Raw genomic sequence first — 6673 nt, 5'->3', positions numbered from 1 at the left:
GATGTTTGTGGGGCCCGGGCCTCCCCTTCCTCCAGGATCGGCGCCGTTCATAAGGGTTCGAAGAACCTCGCAATGTTAACGAAGATGACGCCTGACCCCAAAGCACCGATACTCTTATTACCGTTCACTTAACGTTTAAGAAATAGCCTATAAATAGATTTTATAAAATAACCTTTTCTTAGAGGTATGAATAATTTCAGTTTACTGTGGATAAGTTTTTTAAATTTATTATCGGATAAAAACAATTTGTAACATACAATTTTGAATAAATATTGGGGGAGGCAATTCAATATTTGGGTGTCCAGTGTCCCCGTGCTCCCCCTTAGCTACGTCCCTGCTCTCCGTTCTTCATAAATTACATGGTTCTAGCCCTTACAATTTGGATTCTTTATTTTTCACCTTACCTGCACCCGTGCTTCATGTCTATTATCTATATTTAAAACGCTCTGCTTTATTCCCCTTTTTCTAAGCATCCTTAAAGATTCATCTCGATTAATCACCTTTTTCTTTCGAATACTCCGCTTTTAATTACCTGAAGAGCCTAACCCCTTTAGATGAAGAAGAAGAAGAAGAAGAGCAGCTCACAGCAGTGAGCAGTGTCATTTTTCCTGGAGCATCAGTATTGGGGATGGTTTTGTGATCTGTTTGATGGAGTCAGTGGCAAATGCTTGGAAAGTAAATAAAACGAAAGAAATAGGTGGTTCAGGTGTGGGCTTCACTTGTTAGTCGTTATCAAAAATAGTGTGCTTCACACGTATGAATTGTGACAAATTTAGTTGAAGTAGGAACAGAGAGTAGGAAATCCATTAAGAAGAATACCTTCAGAACCAAATATTAATAAAGGTTAGCTTCGGTTTTGCTATAGTAGAGCAGTACAGTATTTTTGTAGAATATTTTCCAGAGGTGCGAATCGTGAATACAGATAACTATGATCTAAAAAAAAAAAAAAAAAAAAAAAAAAAAAAAAAAAAAAAAAAAAAAAAAACGTGCAAACGTCACTCACCTTTTATTACAGGTAAGTGCTTTGATAAATTATTATAGGGGAATATGTAATTATATGAGTTGAGTTTTGTTGAGGTTTGCATGATTGACATGGAAAATTCAACACTCCATATTTGTAAGGAAGGGGTTATGTTTAGCAGAAGGGGTCCAGAAGCACGTAAAGAGCAAAATTTACAGGAGAAATGAATGGTGCAAGTACTAAGACAACATAACGTAACAAAATCTACGCAAAGGTAACCTGGGGGTATGTTTAGTACAAGGGGTCCAGAAGCACGTAAAAACACAAAATTTACAGGAGAAATGAGTGATGCAAGTACTTAGACGTAACATAACGTAACCAAATCCAACCTAACCTAACATAAACTAACGTAAGCTAACCTGAACTAACCTAAACTAACGTCATATTAGTAGAAATAAGCGAAATTCTATCATTTTTTGGAAAATTATGTGGTACTCCTACACTAATATAACATAAACTAAACTAACCTAACGTAACCTAAACTAGCCTAAGCTAACTTAAACTAACCAAGCCTACCCTAAACTAACCGAATATGAACAGAAACTACCAAAATTGTAACATTTTTTAGAGAAAAGAGCTGGACCCCTTCTGCTAAACATAGGCCGTAACCTGAACTAACCTAAACATGATATTAGTAAAAATGAGAGAAATTCTATCATTTTTGGAAAGTTGTGCTGCACCCCTACACTAACATAATGTAACATGAACTAACCTTATGTGGACAGAAATTGGCGAAATTGTAAGATTTTTCTTTTTTAGAAACAATTGCTGGAACCTTTCTCCTAAACATTAGCCTAGGGGGTGTATTTCGATTGTATCCTGGTTGGAGAGGTTCGCTCAGTATTAAATAATTTCAAAGTTTAATCGCAAGGTTGCTGAGGTAAAGGTATTGACTTTTTTACTTATATAAAATATTTGGGTTAAGTTTAGAGATGCCTCTTGGTTTCTTTATAAAAATTAATAAAATTTACAGGAGAAATGAAGTAAGAGATCATCATTTGGAGTTTTTATGTGATGTTTAGGTGTTCAAGTGTGATAATAAAGTTGCATTTAACACGAGAAAAGATAGTAGAAGTGGGTACTACTTACAAGACGCGAAAGCTTTCGATGACTCAGCAGCATGGTAGTTGTATAGGATGGCGAGTCGGTGTGTTGAATGTGCTATTTCCGTTGTACATAATTATATAAGAATAATGAAGAGAATCATTGAGAACCACGGATTGTGATTGCTAAATTTAAGTGATAATATAAGCTTCTATGAGAACCAGTTCCAGTCACTGTTCTACTCAAACTAAAGTCTTAACGTAACGCAACCTAACCTAGCCTAACGACTTAATGTTTCAATGGCTTTTTGGGTTTGAAACCAGAGCAGCATCTCAAAACTTCAGTCAAATATTTGTATAAACTTGCATTAAATATTTGAAATTGGTATTAAAGATGGCTAAACCTCCGTGGGTGGCGTCCCCGTATTGAACCCACAACAACCTGTTTTTAACGTTGTATTACTAGTTATGTGTTGTTGTTTTCATATACCTTATCTAGAGTTACTCCTGTTTAATTTCCGTCGTTTACTCTTAACTGTTAATTACAATTTTTTTTTTTATTTTGATGCTCTCTTTGCTTCCACTAAGTACACTTATCTCCAGAATTACATAAATAGAAATAATTATCTTTCTTGTGATAGAAAATGTCACATGTCTTTTTGGAAATAAGCAGAAAAACAAAACACATATTTCCAAAAAAATATTTCAATAAAAAATTTATAATGATTTTCATAACCGAAATGAGAAACTTACAAATAGTGGAATTTTAATTAACATATGACTAAACTTTTATAAAACAGTACTTAAATAAAACATTTACTCCGAATAGTTTCTGCAAGTAATATGTAGAAAATAGACAGAAATAATGAACGTAAACTATTAGATGTCGATTAAAAGTATAATAGGGATACTTCTAAAGGCAAGTAGAAAATTCTCACTGCTTCATGAAAATAATAAACATTTTACAAAAATAATGGTATTTTTGCTGTATCGAAAATTTTAGTAAATAAATAAATAAAATACAGTTATATGATTCAATCACTCTGACTCGGTAGCTTGAAGAGAATTTGTGTCGGCCGCGGTTCTTCGGCTTTCTTCGGAGCACACAAAGGGACACGAAGTTGATCCGAACCAAGGGAAAGGGTGTAGAAAGAAGTAACGGCACTCAGGGCCGGATAGGTATTGTCTGTCACACAAGAAAATTCATGTTCTCCGCAGGATAGTATCTGTTGCTTGTTGACACGATGGAAGATACGAGAAAATCGGTTCAGAGCTAGGGCTGTCCAAAATCGCGAAAAAGCAAAACTTCAATATGTCCTATTTCGTATTCCAGAAATTGTGGATGGTGGTCCTTATCAAATAAATTAAGTCACGCATACGCAATCCAGAAATGCATATTTCATTAATTTTCAGTGGGTGTACAGAGTATTCCATACAGGCTGAAATTCCCAGCCATACCGTCAACCGAATTTTGAGATATGCTGTGACTTCATGATCGGTCCAAAGTAGACAAATTATAAGCCTTGATAGCAGTGAACACAAAATTCTTTAGCGCGATGTCGGAAGTGTTAAGGATCGTCAGCAGCACGGTTTCTCGTATCGGGAAAATGCGTGCTGCAATGTTTTCTTTCACGCTTATAAGTGAAGAGAACGTGAAATATACCGTGACGAAATACATCCATCACACATTATTGTGAACACAAAAAACCTGGAGCTGCCGGTTCCTAACACTTTCGACTTCCCTCCGAAGCATTGGATGTCCACTATTGTTAGGGCTTGCCTTCTGCCTACTTTGGACCCTTCTTGAAATAAGGGCACATCTGAAAACTCTATTGAGAGCATATCTAAGAATTACACCCTGTAGGGAATACCTTGTATACCTATTAAAAATTGACGAAATATGCACTTTTGGATTGTGTAAGCGGGCTTCCATTACGCTGATAAGGACCACAATCCACATTTTCTGGAATTCGAAATAGGGTCTGTTGAAATTTGGCTTTTTCCCGATTTTGTTCAGCCCTAGCTCTGAAACGATGCACTTTTCGCCATAGGCCCATATGAACTTTTTCTCCTATTTTGATGTGAGGAATCATCTCTTACAGTTTGTCGGTATAGTTAATTAAAATCCTGTATATGGTTTCATTTTCTTAGATTTTTTCTTGTTCTTGTCTAAGGTAATAATATAAGGCTGAAAGTATGATTATGCCTAGGTAGATCAAAAGTAACGGTGTTGTAGATTTTTTTCCATTAATAAAATATCAAAATAAGCTTACATCCAAAACTAAATATACAAGTAATTGAAATGAAAGTAGAAAGTTTGGTAAGTCACCACTGAGCAGAAGAGCAAAGCAATATAACCTGAGGCTCTTTCAAGTGCCTCTCTTATCTATGTGGCAACTGTGAACTGAACACACCTTTTTTTTTTTTAAAAAAAAAAAAAAATGTTATCAATGAAATACTTGTCTGTGTGAAAACATAAAAAGAAGAAAAAGAAACGATATTAGTATATTTGTTTATTATTATATGTTTCAGTATGTTGAAAAAAGAAATCATGTTCACTATTTAAGGAGAATATGGTTAATAAACTAGTGTTCATACCGAGTGGAAAGACAATATGTATTCTGGAAGGTCATTTTCTATTTTGGAATACCCACGTGAGAATGAAAAGAATGCAACATTTATGGAATCAACCCTATCAAGAGATTGATCCTGATGGGAGTTCATTTAGTTTAGGATCCCAAAGTTAAGTGTAGAACCATGTCTCATATAGTCTCGGTGCTGAAAGGGATGTTACACTCCCAGTGAACCAACTGATCAGTCTTACAACTATCAGTTTGAGGGAAGATGATTGGTTTGTGAACTGTGAAAGGTCTCTATTAATCTACAAGCCATGCACGGAGGAATTTCCACGTAATCCGAAATAGATTAAAGTAACAAATCTGTGTAGAGAAGTTGATCACTCGCTGAATTATTGTGACACTTGATTTTTAGCTTCCTAAAATTGTGCTTCTAGGTTCCTAATACGGGTTCAAAAGATCAGAAAATCTGTATTATAAAATTGAAAGTCCCTATGTGACTCTTAATATCTTAAACCGCCCGACCGATCTCAATCAAATGTTTGACGTAGATGCGGTTCTGGACTGGGGGTGTTAGCTATTCATTTTGACGGTAGAACTTAGGGTTGAGGGAGGAGGGGAAATAGAAAAAAATAAATAAAACTTAATAACTCTTGAATCACCAGCCGATCTCGATCAAATTTTCAACATAGATGAGGTTCGGGACTGGGATAGATTTTATCGTTTCACTTTGACGGAACAACGTAGAGGAGAGGGAGGAGGGTGAGATATATAAACACCAATATAAATAAAAATAAAAGTGACTAGGTTTGTGACTTAATAACTCTTGAACCACCTGACCGATTTCAGTCAAATTTTCAACATGGGGAGAGCAGGGGGATATATAAAAATCATCGAAAATGGCCAATATAAAAGAGCGCTTTAGTAAAAAGTGACTGACTAGCGGAACTATGTTTTCTTAATTTACCCCAGCGAAGCTGATAATTGATTCTATTATATTCTAAGAATCAAAAATAGAATTCACAATTCGTTTAAAAATGTAGGCTGGGGCAGTCTTTAAAGGTCAGATGCGAACTAGTGAAATGGCCATTCATCGAACGAAAAGAATATGTTTATGGAAATATTATTTGCGAAATATTCAAACCTGTTCCCCAATAGAATAGCGTATCAATCGAAGTGAAATAAAAAAGTTCCAAGTGAATCCAACTGCTAACTAATTTCTAGATTTAATTTAAACAGCTAAAATGCTTACTCACTTTGGCCAGTTTATTTACACAAAATGGGAAATTAAGATATTGTAGCAGTTACCTTACTTTCTTTGCAAGAGTTGGAATTTCCAAAAACAATGAATCACGTGGTCACAGATTTTTAAGGAGTAGTTTAAATGCCGAGTTTCATCTTCCTATGATGAGACATTCGTCAGAAACTTTTTTGAGTATATTTTTAATATTTCCTTTCCTCTCTTAGAACATGTATTGTATGAAAGTAACATGAGAAAAGTCCGGCCAGAGTTAACTAACGAGGGGAAAGCAGAGTTTGATAAATGAACTTCGAGGCCATCGCTTGCGAGGCAGTAGTGCACATTTAAAATGTTAATATTACAAGCTGGAGGAGCGCAATAGTCAGAAATAGTGGGAAAAAAGCGTCCTAAAGATTCTAACTCAGCGCATGTATGACACTACGTATAAAGTTACCAAGTGAGGGCGTGGCAAACTTAAGAGGATCCACGGCTCCCGTGCAAAGTGTCCTGGGTTCGATTCCTGCTCGAGTGAATTTTTTTGGCTTCTGCTTTAACCAATAAAGTAGCCATGTTTAACAAGTAAAATATTAATTCATCATTTGTTTATCATACATAAAACAATAGAATTGTTCAAATCAGTTGTAAAATCTTTGAATATTCCATGTTAACTAGCAATAGAATGTAAACTATTCCGCGTTGTATATTGATGCCACGGGTTATATTATGAAATGAAATGAAATTTTTGAGTTTCACGTCCTACGATTATGCCGGCTAGGCTAAAGGAGACGGTGAA

The 6673-nt window shown here is 35.4% G+C and overlaps 1 protein-coding gene across 3 annotated transcripts in view; it reads left to right on the top strand.

The window, feature by feature from the left end:
- Positions 1-615: 615 nt before the first annotated feature.
- The window catches only part of c12.1 (spliceosome-associated protein CWC15), a 92238-nt gene continuing 86180 nt past the window's right edge, over positions 616-6673 (top strand). The window contains exon 1 of one of the 3 annotated variants that reach the window (XM_081769221.1): positions 616-843. The gene's annotated coding sequence lies outside the window, so the exon portion shown is untranslated. Of the gene's footprint in view, positions 1016-1817; positions 1902-6673 lie in introns of those variants that run through there. The other 2 variants (XM_081769220.1, XM_081769222.1) reach the window with 2 other exon arrangements.

The sequence above is a fragment of the Thermobia domestica genome, chromosome 8 (genome assembly GCF_964235325.1).
Source record: "Thermobia domestica chromosome 8, izTheDome1.hap1.1, whole genome shotgun sequence".
Lineage (NCBI taxonomy): Eukaryota > Metazoa > Arthropoda > Insecta > Zygentoma > Lepismatidae > Thermobia > Thermobia domestica.
This window is presented reverse-complemented; position numbering and strand designations above follow the sequence as displayed.